We start from the raw sequence: 14,790 nt of genomic DNA, 5'->3' as shown, positions 1-14,790 counted from the left end.
AAGGAAACATAACCCAAGATGATAAAACATCAAGGAGAATAGGACTCGGCCAAACAATCGCCCCTCTGAACTTCTGCTTGAGATGTGTCTGCTGTTGGATGTGCCTGTGTTTTTGTGCCTCTGCTTCCCTCTTGGATCAGAGGCCTGCAAGAGCAAGAGGGTGAGAACAAGGACACATCGAGTATTACGCTTTCATCACTGCTCAAAAATGAGGGAGACATCTCTAAATTCCTCTTCGGAAGCAAATGGAGAGTTATGACAATGTTAGATGTCTTTCAGAGTTAAGGCTGTAGCTTTTTAATATTTCACACGGAAGACATTTAATTTGGGCTTAATTTTCAGCCTCGCAACACTAGTCACAGCCTGGCACACGCGTACTAATGGATCCACCGTGCTCCCAGACAGATGCACGATCTGCATTCTGCAAATGGGAAACGTGAGACCCTGTGGGCTTTATGCAGCAGCACGCCGGACCGCAGCAGTCGAGGGAGACTAGAAGTGCAAAATTCCTGTGGCCCCACTCCATATTTAAACCCCCTAGCCTGCCCTTCCCTCCTAAATTATCTTGGTGTGGAGAGAGCCGATGCAAATGCTTCCTATTTTATTTGCTCAGCTCTTTCTGTCTCATTGCAGTCCAGCTGCTCTTTGACGTCCTTCACTAAGGGAAGGTAGCATGGGTCGGGAGGAGGCAGCGATCTCAGGAACCTAATGAGAAGCACTTGACTGACAGCACTTATGCCCAGCTGTGTAATTGCTTGATGAGTTTTCTTGTTTGTTTTTAATGGAATAAAAAATATTTCACTCTTGCCATAAAAAAGCGCTTTGATGGTGAAAACTACTACTATAAACTACTATATCTGTGTATGTAAATAATTTTTTTTGTAAATATATATGTATAAAAATTTGCTTTCCGCATGGAATTAACCCGAAAATAAGAGACATTTATACGACCTGTGGTACCACTGTTAGTTTGGTGGAAATACTATTTTCTCTCTCTGGCGGAAGTGTTGGTATTTTTTATGACATTGTATGTTTCCAGTCACCCTGGATGCATAACCTGTGCCCATTTAGAAACATGGCACTTGAATAAAAAGCCGCAGATATTGCAAGTTTAAAGCAGTGATGGGGTATTTTGCCTGCGACTCATACTTTAGGCAGCATATACAATGCACCCTCCTTGAGTAACTGCGACTAGGCTCTGGTTAATGTCTCTGAAACAGCCTGTTAAGACTGTTACTACAAATTAGAGTCTGGATCATTCTAAAACGAAAATAGACTTCTTTCATCTTCCAGATGGCTGTCTGATTGGGAACTGGGCAGGATCACATTTCAGGTTGCGACTTAATGATTCAGGACAATATTTATGGTTATTACCTGACAGAGGGCAGTGAGGAAAATTAAAGCACAGACCCATGCTTCATTTATGACAAAAAACAAATTCATGACAGTTCTGTATATTAGAGGTGGCATCTTTAGCTCAGGGCAAAGTCCAAGCATAGCTCCACGTCTGAGCCAGAGCTGCCACGGGCTGCTATTAGCGCCCAGGCAGGCCACGTTAGCCAGCAAATCTGTGATATATGTGTTATCGTCGGAAACAATCTGGTGCTTCCCTTGGAGGAGGTCTTAGGCAGGCAAGATATGAATATGAGTGAGGGCTTTCGAAGGAGAAAAATAACATAATTATACAGTGTATTTGTTTGATGGCTGCACTTGGCTGAAATGTTATTCTTTAGGGCACATTTTTGACATAATTATTGCCACCAGATAATCCCTCCTGGAGAAAACATGGAGTAATTATGCTTGCCAGTTGTAGATATGATTCTGCGTGTGATTTTCCCTGCACACGATGCTTCTTGTGATATCAGCCAGTGGGGATGCAGAGTATTTTGAAGCAATGGACAAGGTTATTGCATTAAATCAAATTGAAGCCACAGCCCCTATGACTCTCTCCTGAAGGAAGAGATTTGTAAATGTTCCTCACCTGATTCATCCTTTACTTTGCATATGAAATAAACTGACACTTTCTTTTATTTTTAGCTGCTAAAAAACCAAATAGCCCTTATGAAAGTGACTGCAACATGCAGTTTTCTGGCTTCCTTTAAATCAGCTTTGGATTGCAAGATTTCTTAATAAAACAAACAGTTTTGAGAGATGAGAGGTAGCTGCTGGAAAAAAAAAAGGAAAATGGCAATGCTTCCCATTGCTTAAGCTTATTTTATCCCTAAGCTAAAATAAGCTCTTTGAATTTGCAGATAGTGATACAAGGAATATTGTTTCAATTAGGAGTATCTTATTTTAGGGGAAAATATTCTATCCACATCTGTTAAATATTATGCCAAATCAATCAAAATATGTGTTATTTAAGAAACATGTTTCCCAGAGGAGAGATGCTTCTGAGTTCTTCTTTGGGACAGACCTTCCTTCTCCTCTTTTTGCCTAGTTTTGCTCTGTCCCTGCCCTGCCTCAAGTGTTGTGTCCAGCAGCAGATGGCTGCACACGTAAACCCAAAAGGGTCCCTGGCTACTCCCTTTCCCAGTCCAGATTTGATCCTTTGTGTGGCAGCATATGAATAGACCACCAGGCAAATCTGCACGTTGGTGTTTGCTGCCAGCTATTTTGATTTACGCTGGGATTTACAAAGCTACCCTGGGGGAACAGAAAGCCCTGGGGTGTGAGGTACTCAAATATCTTTGCGTAGCCCAGGCGTATTAGTCATAATCCTCTACAGAAAAGGCCAAATTATGACTGTGCCCTGAGGCTGGGTGCTTTCTTTGGTGTTGCATTTTGAGGAGAAAGAGTTACACAGTGAAGTTTTTTGTTTAATAGCAAGATGCATTCTTATGCTTTTAAAAAAGCAAAATAGTTTGAGCACTGAAACAATGAGGGCATTTTAGCTGTTTCCTTCTGAGTCCTCAGCTATGTCCGTGGTCATGAGGTAGATGTGCCCAACACATGGACTTTCAGTTTTTATCTGCATTTCCACTAGATCAGGCTTTATGCACCAGGTCCTTGCCAAAATCTGCAACCTCAGTCCAGGCCCCTGTATGAATACTTTGCCGGGGGTCTCTGCGGTGTGACCGTTCCAGGGCGACATGCTGCCTGGGTAGTTTTGTGATTCAGGCTGGATTCCTGGGTCTCTGCTGGTGCCAGGCGAATCCCAGCACATTAACTCCAGTAGCAGCTGGCTCACATTTGCAGTTCTTTCTGAATCCAGCATCTAACAATACTCAGATGCTTTAAACATTCTCTTAATTATGGAGTGGTGAGCACCTTACTGAAAATGGAGCTGTGGCATATAATTAAAGAAAAAATGTATAAACTATCTGATGTTGTCAGTATCTGTAGCTCAACATGAAATTACACCAGGAACAGGCGACTGTTGTCTAAAAAATCCATTTTCTTGTCATTTTTATGGCCCTGTTAGATAATAAAATCAAGAGAAAGATGACTAGAATAACAATAGTATCTCTTCCTGGGTGAAAAGAGAGGGGGAGGAGGAGGAATGCAGAGATGGATGTATCAAACCTCTTGTCTAAGTAAACAATCTACATAACATTTGCCTTTGCACAGAATCATTGATATTAAATGATATCAATGATTCCATTGATATCAATGTTGTCTATCTCAGTTTTTCCCTGCTCTATGCTTTGCATATTTTATTGAGAAAACAAACATTGCGTAGTCTTTGGCGTAATAGCCAATGTTGTCTTTCTTAACATTAGGAACTAAAGATATATGTTACACCCTCACCTCTGGCTTAGCTCCCTATTTTAAAATAAGAATTGGTGGCTCCTAAGCCTACCTAAGTGATCTTAATTCTGCTAATTTGACTGTAGTATTTCAGGTGCCTGAAGACTGACTAATGAGTGGTTGACAGTAATGAGAGCTGAACATCCAGATCCAGGACAGAATAAGCCCAGATTAGGTTTCATTGGAATAAGTAAGGGATGGGTTACCATATGCTAAGATAGAAAACAGGGTAATGTTAAGAACAAGTCTGGACAAAACAGCTGGGGGCCGTACTCTGCCCAGTCCTGCTGCATCATGGAGTATGAGTTTACCCAGTCAGACTCTTAAGCCATAAGCTGCACTGTGCTAGCAATTTGAGTCTTGCATTGACCCACCATTGGAGAGGAGTCCAAAAACACCTCTTAGACCTCAATTTCTTCTCTATCTCTCTCACAGAGAGCTGCGGGTCTGTCAATTCTTGGGGGCGGTTAAATGGTCAGATCTGCGCCCAGCTTCTGCTTCCGCCCCGACTGTTCTTCAGGATGTTAGCGCGATACCATCACCATTTATATGCAACAGATTAGCCTAGCTGCTAATAAGCTACAAAGCTGCCAATAAATAAAAGATAAATAAATATGTTTTTTAACGTTGAAATGTCATCAGATTTCACTCAGTAGAATTCCCTACTAAAATACACTATGAAAGGTGACTTCTAATTTATTTTTGTGAAAAAAACAAACACTCCATCCTCATCTAGCGCTTTCTTTCAAAACATGTAGCTTTTATAAATGGATGCTGCAGCCAATCCTGTGTATTCTGCTGTTCTTCCCACAAAGTGTTTTTATATTGCAGAGCTGACGGGTTTGATGCTCTAATGAGCTAAATATTACATTTTGTTTCAAAATAGCATTTTTTTCCTTAATCTAAATAAATAAATTATTGGAACGCAAGGTTCTAAACAGCTACACAACTTTGCAAAATGAGTGAGGTAATGAGATGTCTGTGGGAGCCAATCGGGGCAGATGACTTTCAGAGAAAACCTCTGTGCCTTTCAGAGTTTCAAAGAAAAATAAGTCAGTGACAAAAGAATAGCGTCTGTGAGCACATGAAGGAAATTAGTTATAGCAGACTTGTAATTAAGCACTGGAAACTGATCAAAAACATTGCTCTGTTCGTTTATAGCATGGCTTCTATCTACTGCAAAATCAATTGCACAAAAAACAAACTGCACATGCTCTAAAGTTTTCACATACGAATGTGTCCCTTCTAGTCTTTGGAAAATGCAAAGACTATGCAATGTTTGTTTTCTCAATAAAATATGCAAAGCAAAGAGCAGGGAAAAACTGAGATGAAAAGGGAAACAGAAGAATTTGGAGAGAAGGTTGGCAGAATAATTGACTCTCTCAAAACCACACTTTTCTAAAAAAAATAATATTTGTGCAATGAGATAAGGAACTGGGGTTTTCTTTTGGTATATGCATTTTTCCTTTCTCCCTCACTGAGCTCTTGAGTAAACAGGACAAATTGCCATTAAATGCTAGAAATCATTTAACAATAATAATGCGAAAGAATGTAATAAAAATCTAGAAATTTGAGGGGAATGTATACACAGGAAAAGTTGGGCAAAAGTTTGTCTTTTGAAAATGGCATGTTATTCCCATTAGCTGTAACTTGAGATGAATGACTGAATAAAACAGAGGTTACGTGAGCTGGGATTTTCACAATAGATTTGGGCCTGGTTTAGCACGTTTTGTACCAACAGAACTGTTTCAGTTAAGGAAACAAAAACAAACACCAGCAGGCTGCAGATATCCATCCCTTTCTGTCTTCAGCAGCATGCACCCGTCCTTGGCGGAGCTGTTCCTGCCTCCCTGTCCGCTGGGCGCTCGCTGCTTGGGCTGAGGCTGCACTCAAGAGCCAGCTGGGGCAGCAAAAGCAATCTGCACCTAAGTCGTTGCTCACTCAGGTTACATGGATGGGAAGTTAAGAAAAGCTGTAGGATTTATGTGCTCAAAATTGGCCTTATTTAATAGCGGGGTGAGGGCAACTCATTGCAAGTAGGTCAGCCAAAGAACCCTTTTGTTGGCATAAGCTGCAGCTGCACTAAAGGTTTTGCTGGTAAAACTGTGCCAGAACAGGAGACAATTATTGGGAAGCCCTTGAAAATCCCACCTCTGCTGTAGGACGTTTCCAAAGTGCTCCAAAGGCCATGCTGTCTGTGTGATCATTGACCCAATCTGAGCCCTGGTTTAAAACCAATCATCTAAACATATTCTGTTCTCATTTGTGCGTCTTTCAAATTTTTTTCCAGTGGAGGCGTGGACTTCTTCTGAAACGCCCCAATTGCACAGCTTACTTACATGAACTCACTTCTGCAAGCTGCTTTTGCTAGGACCTGCAGAAGTAGCCTACAGCTACGGGGCCTTCATGGATCACTGTTAGAAACAAGTGTGCTAAACCTTTACTTTGGTGTTAAGTGACCTGAGCAGTGGTATTGCAAACCGCCAGTTCCGTCTGAAGTCAGCACCTCTGAAACTCAGGCCATTATTTAAGGGCCTCAGTGTGAATATAAAAAACTAACTTTAGGCTCTTAGCTTTATAACTCTTGGCATGAGATCCTTAGACAAAAAGCAGAGCAGAAGCGAAAAGTATTCTTGCTATGACTGTGCCATGTGCACCAGCAAAATATATCAATATGTGAATACACAGAAACGAAAGGAGAGAGACAGAGATGATTGCTTTTAATATCTTCGAAGTACTAGAAAATCTTTCATGAGCAGGAACAAGGCAGAGTTCATGAAAAGGTAAACCCTAGAATAAATTATGAAGCTCATTCCATTAGAAGTATGTATTAAATACCATATGTAGGTATAGGGTTGGTTTTCTTTTTTTTTCCTTTTTTTTAAAGAAATTATTTGGGTAGTGGCAAATATCTTTTCCTCCTAGGTTATACTCTCTCATGCCATATTTGTTAAGGTGAAAGACATCTGCCTGAAAATCATAAAATGTTTTTTAAAATATATATGAAACAGAGAGATGGGGCTAGATTCAGTGGTAGGATAACGTGAGTGAAGCCAATGCGGTTACACCACTGACTGACTTGTCTCTCTATTTTTCTGAACACACGTGCCTTAGCCATTATTACACCGTGAACGCAAACCTATGTGCACTCATTGTGTGTATACAATGGAACCACACTAACCCAAACAATTGGGACTACATCACCTTCTGGGGAAGCAAAAGTGGTATGATCGCAATATGGCAGTTGTTAGTGTAAGCACATATTCTGCAGCTTTTTCCATGAAAATGAATATTTAGGGCAGAAGACAACAACAAATTATATTGAAAGTTATGTATATTAAATGGAAAAAGTCTTGTACTGGAAATGATGGGAGCAAGAAGCAGCAGGAGGATAGTATTTGGTTAACCACTGTTGGAAAAACCCATATCCTAGAACAGGGTTTTGCTGTGCGATGCCACAGCCCCATCTCTGCTGCAGAAACTTGTATTTTACATTGTAAATCTCTTCAGCTCTCTCTCAGTCTCAAACCTGCCATTCTGGGCAAACACTGGGCAAAAGTAATCCGGCACAGTATTTCGATTGAAGGGATACCTGTTGATCTCTGTGGTGGATGCCTTTTGAGGAACAGGCTGTACATGGTGTATCAGGGTGTACTGAGAAAAGGTATAGGACAGATCGTTGACTGGAGGTGGCACTTGGGAGCCTTTTGTGGGTGTGTGGAGGAGAAGCTGAACCTTTACATGAATAAAAGACCCGAAGAGACTTCCTGATTAAGTGTCTCTAACACCCTGCTATTGCAGGTAAACACATCAGATAGACCTTTCATAAACTTCACAGGAAAAGAGGGGGCTCAAGATCAAGGTGTTGAGTGGTGGCCTAACTGGAGTGGTGGCTCAGCCTCAGGTGATGGACTTGATGAGGAGAATGGGAGAGAAAGACAGAAGGTGCTTTAGTAGAGTAGAAACACTGGGAAGTGAGAGCAATAATTTTGCCTTTTCTTATAAAAGACCTTATTTTTCAACATCAAGAGCTAATTGTAATGTATGGCACAAAATATCTGGGCCATTTGTTACTGCATGACCAAAGCTGACTGATGTGCTGGATATCTTTCCCATAGCTCTGCCACACCGTTTTCTTAATAATAATAGAGTAATGTTAAAATCGTCTTGGGAGTGCATACAGCAGTGGCCACGCCCCATGGTGTTTAATCTTCTGTCATCTCCTATCATCCCTTCTGCAGTGGATCCATGCTGGGCCTTCCCCATTGACCGCTGCCTTGGGCCAAGCTCTTCCAAAAGCAGAAAGAGCAGCAGACAGGGAAGCCCAGAAAAGTTCCACAGAGTTCCACATTGCCAAAGACTTCACCCAGTTCCAGGCGTATTTTATACCTGTCTAATTCCCTGAGTGCACTTCTTCCAACCCCGTGCTCTGTGCAATATCACAGAAGTCATGAAAGGTCAGGAAAACTTTCCCAAATCATGTGGAAGCGAGGAATTTAGAGCCAGCCAGATGGGAGAAGAGTTCTTCTGATTTATTATGGAATGCTGGGCAGATAAGAGTGCGCAAGAGATAAGGCAGAGGAGATCTCTTAACCCCTTATCTGCCTTTGGCACTGAACATATTTCAAGGTAGATAGGTGGCCTTTAAAAGTTATGTTTTTGTCAACAGCTGCCACATCCTACACAATCTTCCCACATGCCTCAGTACTCTCCTCGTCTTAGAATAGGAAACAACTGTTGCTGGAGGGAGGTAAATGGTAGTGTTAATCACTCAGAGACCATTCCATAGAGCAAAGGCATATTGTGATTTATTTTCACCAGACAAGAATTTGCCCCTTGACAATAACAATTGCAATCTAAATTCCCAGGTAAGCATGAAAGTTCTCTTGCTGTGGGCAAGTGTGAATATGGGCTTTTGCGTGTGAGAAAACCTTGCAGCTCTAAACATTTGGAAAGCGTATCTAGTCATTTGCTCTATTTTTCGTGTTTATAAACAGACATCTGTTATTTGAGTTTCCATTTTTGGGGTAAATTTATGACGATAGCCCATCTGCAGGAGCTCTGTTTTTTTTGTGTGTGGAGATATTGGCTTTAAGGTTTCAAGAAGTCACAAGTGATTGCAGCATAAATATTAACTGGGCTGAATCTGCCAGAGGCATCACACAGTGTGCAATGATGTGACTTGCAGAATTTTGCTATCTGATAAAGCTCAGGGAAAATTTGCTCAGTAGATTTATTTATGGCACCAGATTAAACCAGACTCCAAGCAGACTGCGCTCCACAGGTTTTAGAAAGAATTTCTAATTTATTAGAGATTTCTTTGTTTTTCACTATCACATTTTGGTCATGTTTTCACTCTTGGTAAGCAATTGGCTGCTTCCTTGGGGAGCAAGGGGAGATAGTTCCTGGTTTGAGATTCTTGAAAGGACAGACAGATCCCTAGACTTTAAATTTTTTAAAGGAGCCTTCCTTTAAACATTTCAGGCACAATGTACGTATGTTTTATTATTTTATCCACTCTATTCCTTGCTGTTGAAAGTACAGAATCCATTTGCAGTCTTATTCTGTCTCATGTTTGTGATTGGTATAGGAGCTCTCCTGTTTCCGACTCAACAGCCCCTCACCCTGCAGTCACCTTCAGCACTGGGGTCTGGGGGATGAGAAGGACAAGGGCTCCTGGAGGCGTGATGAGGGAGGACAGCAGCAGACCTCCTTTCAGCAGTCCCTGCTTGCCTTCCAGCTGCTGGCCAGAGTAAAGTCAGTGCAGTGTTTTGCCGAGAGCCAGGTTTGGAGAAAGCCAACAGCAAAGTGTGAAAGATTCACTGCCAGCTAGCAAGAAGGTCAACATCTTTTTTTCCGTGTTTTTTTTCCTAATCCATTTTTGAGGGAGGAAAATATGATTGTTTAAAGAGATACTTTGCAAAGGCAGAATGTGCTGAAATACAACTGCAAGGAACCCCTCTGAGAAGAGATATCGGTCTTACATTCAGTTGCCAGTTGAGATTATCTGAAGTGGACGTCCTGGGAGACTGGCAGGAATTTTTTTCCACCCAAGACTGATGGAACCTTCCCATTCAAATGTTTTAAAAGCTGTAGAGAATTAAAAATAGAAGCCCTGCTTAAGGGGGAGAGAATCCTTTGGGGGGTACTTTGTTTACTTTGGTTTATATCTCCCTGAGTTGGAATGCAGTAAAAAACTGAAGAAATTAGAGTCTTGCAAAGAAATGTAACCCCGTACAAAACTGAAGGGCAAGGAGCTCAGTTTGTGCTCTGGTTTTATAATCAGTTCTGTTTATAGTAGGAAAGAAATATCCCCTTCTTGAATTCAGTGTATGCAGCTTTTCTTAACTGTTCCCTCTTTAAGTAAACATTAAAGGAAATATATCTTTAATAAGTTATTTTGAAGAGAACAACTAATGTTAAATGCAGGTGCAGACCTCAGACACGGTGTTGTTATATACGTCAACATGCATAAGAGAATGGAAGTTTTCTCATGAACACACACATTCATGCAAGCAAAGCTCCACAAAAATAGAAGAAAATGAAAGTGAGAAGCATGGGGGCTGGTTCACAGCCCTGAGCTGCCTTGCTACATTAGACTGTTTTGACACTCTTATGTGGCCTCCAGAGGTACAGTAAATTTCCTTGGAAGTGCGATTGCATAGTAGTAGGGCTCCTAATTACGTTGGACTGAATTATCTTCCATATTTATTTTCTGTTTATGTTGCCCATAACTCTTCAAGGCCACAGTGTGCAGCTTAATGGACAGTAAGTTAGAGACATATAAAACACCTACCCTTAGCTCTGGCATTTAATGCCCCATATCTAAGACACTATTTCCTATATTTTAAATTCAGAAGGAGGAGGAACAGGCTTTATCCCTCCAAATTTAATTATCTTGTGTCATGAGAGATTTTAGAGGCAGGATGGGCATCTGTGGGCTAATCCTCCAATCTTTGGAGGAAAATTTTGCCACCAAACTTGCACCCTGAAGACAACACTTGTAGCTGTACCTTAGGAACCATGTATTCCGCATTGCAACCCTGTGAGTAGAGGTGCAGGCAGGCAGAGGTGTGGCAAAAACTACACCTGCATTTGGGAGACTTTTTCTGAATATCAACTTCTGTCCTAATGTATTCTTTCTCTTTATGCTTTATAAAATACAAGTAGTCTAATATTATCTTCCCCTTCAGAGGCTCTTTTCAGCACCTCCCAGAAGAGGTGCTGTCCTCGGACAAGGCAGTGGCACAAGGCTGTCGGCAGACTCCTTCTCTGGTGCCTGTCATGGGTGGCTCTGCTGGAGGGCCCCACTGGGACCCACTGTGGCCCAACATTGCAATGCTCCAGGGCACGAGGCCCCCCAGAGGGGGGGACCCCCCTCGTGCCCCAGAGGGCATGAGATCCTCTGGGGGCATCGCAGGGGCGCAGGTGTCCAGGGAAAGGGAGAGGGCAGGAGAGGGCAGAGCAAAAGCAGAGACTGTGGTGCCTGCTATTGTAGGATGCATTAAGTAATGCTCTCCCAGGCTGCTCCAAAGGTCCAAGCAGGCTGGCATGTGTGTGCTGTGGGCTTTCCAGGGGTGCTTTGGGTATGGCAAGGCAAAGCCCAAGAGTACAAGATCCAGAGCAGCATCACTGGCAGGAACAGAGTTGCTATGGGGACCCCCACGGCTACACAAAAAAGGAGGAAGACATCTGAGAGCGCTAACCCAAGACCCACGATCCCTGGCTTTCACATGCTGAATCTTAAATGTACAGATGGTTCTTATGGACTATCCACCAAACCTGAGTTAAAAGGGAAGGTGCGATTAGTACTGAACTATTTAATGTACGCAGGCAACCTGTTTCAGCTCTAACAGTAAAGAAGAATGGCTCTAGCTACAGACATCCACTACAATGGCAAATTGCTCACACCTGCTTATCGAATGTGGAAGGCTCTTAAGAGGCAACATGCTATATAATTGCTGGGCATCATCACAATTAATCATTTCCTGCATGGAAACTGAAATATGGTAAATATATTGGCTGCAACTGAATATTATCACCTGATGCAGACACTGCTCACCTCTCTTTGCTTGTTATGCCAACAAAGAAATGTGCACGATGCTACCACCTGCCTTTCCTCATCTGGTGTATGAGAAGCCTGCATCTTTGTTCCTGTGCTCTCGTGATGGTCTCCTCTGCCTCACCGTCACCCTGGGCTGGATGCTGTTCCAGCTCAACCCACCAGCTCACCTGAGGCGAGTTCATTGGGAATGGGAATGCCTTTTTATTGTGTTTAATCCTTTCTGAATCTCCAAGAGAAAATACTTGTTTTAGCTTCAGCTGATGACTTTTTTTCTGGAGAGAGGCAGCCTGTTAAATATTTGCTCATGCGTGTGCCATTTGATGGCATCCCTGGTAAGCAGAATGTGCTGTCCTCACTCCCATTCAATCTCATCACAGCGGTGAAGTAAACATCTCTTCAAATATTAAACTATATCCAGACTCTATTAATGCTATAACTTCCACAGCACTCACTTGCAACCACATTATGTGACATCACTGGTAAAATATACATTGATCTAAACCTCGGCTCAAACCTGCACTCTGTCCTCCTTATATTCAGCTGGGTCTTTTTGCACAATTTGATCAAGATTGCCCCCAAAAATTAGTAGATCAGGGCCATGGGACAGGCACTGTCCTGTGTAGAGAAAATACGGGAAGTTTCTTAAAAGAACACTATGAATTTTTCCTTTTTAATTTTTTGAACTTTAAGGAAGTCTTGGTTATGCAGAGATGTATGGACTCTGCTTTACAAAATCAGACTCGATTCTTACTGCTTTAGATCTGTGTAGTCACCTCTGCACGCGAGTAGTGCTGGGAACCAGCACAGCCCTTAGCATCCTCTTTGCCATAGCTAGGTAGATGGCTACGCAAGTGAAAAGCAATGCAAAATTAGACTTTCTGACTCAGTAGCTTAGTAAAATGAAGGTAAGAGCTCTATGGCTGATCAAATACAGCTCTTATACCAATTTACCAAGGTCAGTCAAAGAAATTTTTCCCCTAAGCTGACAACATTTGCCATATTTTCCAATGGAAGCAGCCATATCACCCACGGAACTATATTATTTTAGCTACACTGATATCACTAAAGCAGGAATTTTTTTATGAATGGAAAGGACCTTAGGGTCTGACTACACAAAACTTGGCAACAACACCTGGTTTACTGGTTAGGATTGTTAGAAAGGATCATCTGTTTATCATTTTATGCTTGGTTTGGGAGTTCCCTGCTCTTCTACCATTCCCTCCTCTCTCCCTCCCACACCTGGTTTGCTCTGAATCCTCACTCATGTGTATGTGTCTCACCAGCATCTAGCTGAGGAGCAGAGATGACCAGGGCAGACAAGCGAAAGGAATGATAATTATACTTTATTTTTTACTGGTTATGCTTACAAGGCAGTATAAAGCAACCTTGGTTTACACTGTAAAAGCTTTGCCAGCAAAAGCAGCAAAGTCTCCTGTGGAGATACAGCTTATACTGGCAAAAGGAATTTTTTTGTTAGCATATTTAGACCACCTCTTGGGATGACTTAATTTACACTGGCAAAAGGCAGGTTTTTGCTGGTTTCATTCCTTGCCACATGTTTGTTTGTTTGGGGTTGTGGGGGTTGTGGATTTTTTTGTTTGTTTGTTTGTTTTGCCAACATAGCTAAGTCAGCTAGGGGTAGGGAGTTTTCCTCTTGAGTCTGCACAGTGAAAATATTTCAGTGTAGATCTGACCTCAGTAATTAGGACTTGTGTTTCTGGGATGTGAGGGAGGATGGACAATGTGGTCTCAGATTTCCTACAGACTTCAAAGGGGCTTCAGCATTTCACAAACCCAAATCCTACTTGACTACTGCAGGTTTCCACACAGCTAATTAAATGATTTTAGCCTTCAGACAAAATACAGATATTCAAACTCTAAAGCTAATTTCTTTTACTGTTAGCGGCACATGGAGTTCCCAAAATGTGGAACAAGAAATAGCTCCTCACCTTAAGGCAGAAAACATACAGGCATTTGTGTTGACCAGAGGCATCTATCAGAGCATAGGTGGGAGACTGCCACTGGATTCAAAACCCACTGAAAGGGGTTTGATTTCATTTCAAGTCCATTTGATTTCAATGGGCTTCAGCTAAGGCCTTTGGTCCTTGAAAGAGAAAAACTCCACATGACCTCTCTGCTGTGCTGCTGATGGGACTTGACTAATTCTGGAGGGGCTTCACAGTGCAAGAGTGGCTCTGTGACTCTGCTGGTTACACTTTATTCTTGCTGTCGTTATTTTGGTGAGCTCAATGAAACACAGAAAGCCAGATGATGAGAAGGATTTGTGCAGAACAAAACAACCTTGGGAAGTGACTTTTCACACAGCTCTACTGCCAGAAAGTATAACGATCTCCTGAAGAGATGGCAATGAGATGCTGGTAGAGAAAAACCTTTTTAACATAGAAAGCCTGTGCCACAGCTGATAGATAAAAATGAAAAGCTCCAGGCATTTTTAAAACTTTCTGCAGTACCACATGTCCTGTTTTGCTTACTGTGTTCTCCTCTGCCCCCTATCCCCACTTTCCCTGTCCTCCTCTCATTCCACCCTGCCTGCAAGGGCACAGCCCTTGCCCTTATTTCCTATTGAAAGAGCAAGAACAGCAAACAGACTAGTCTATAAATAAACAGGAAAACTCCACAGCTGACAAGGTTTCAGAAGCGCAGTAGGTTATTGAGATAATTAGCAACCTCATTCTCCCCCTGAACAGCACAAATTTTAAAAGGATAGAATGACAGAGAAACTTTTTCTTCTGCAAGCAGCACCTATTCCTGTCTTCCACACAGAGAGTTATCACAGCAAGACATCTAAGTCACAGTTTTTAGCTCAAATCACACAAGGATATCAGAAATGTCCCAAACCCAATTGGACCTATACTTTCTAAGGCTATCACTGAAATGATGATATCTCTTGCCAACGTTTTTCCACACTTTCTGACTGTTGGGGAGGAGATACATTAAGGCCCCAAAGCTAAGTG

Source organism: Struthio camelus, chromosome 2, assembly GCF_040807025.1.
Source record: "Struthio camelus isolate bStrCam1 chromosome 2, bStrCam1.hap1, whole genome shotgun sequence".
In the NCBI taxonomy this organism is placed as follows: domain Eukaryota; kingdom Metazoa; phylum Chordata; class Aves; order Struthioniformes; family Struthionidae; genus Struthio; species Struthio camelus.
The sequence above is the reverse complement of the archived record's forward strand: the minus strand, read 5'-3'. Positions refer to the sequence as shown.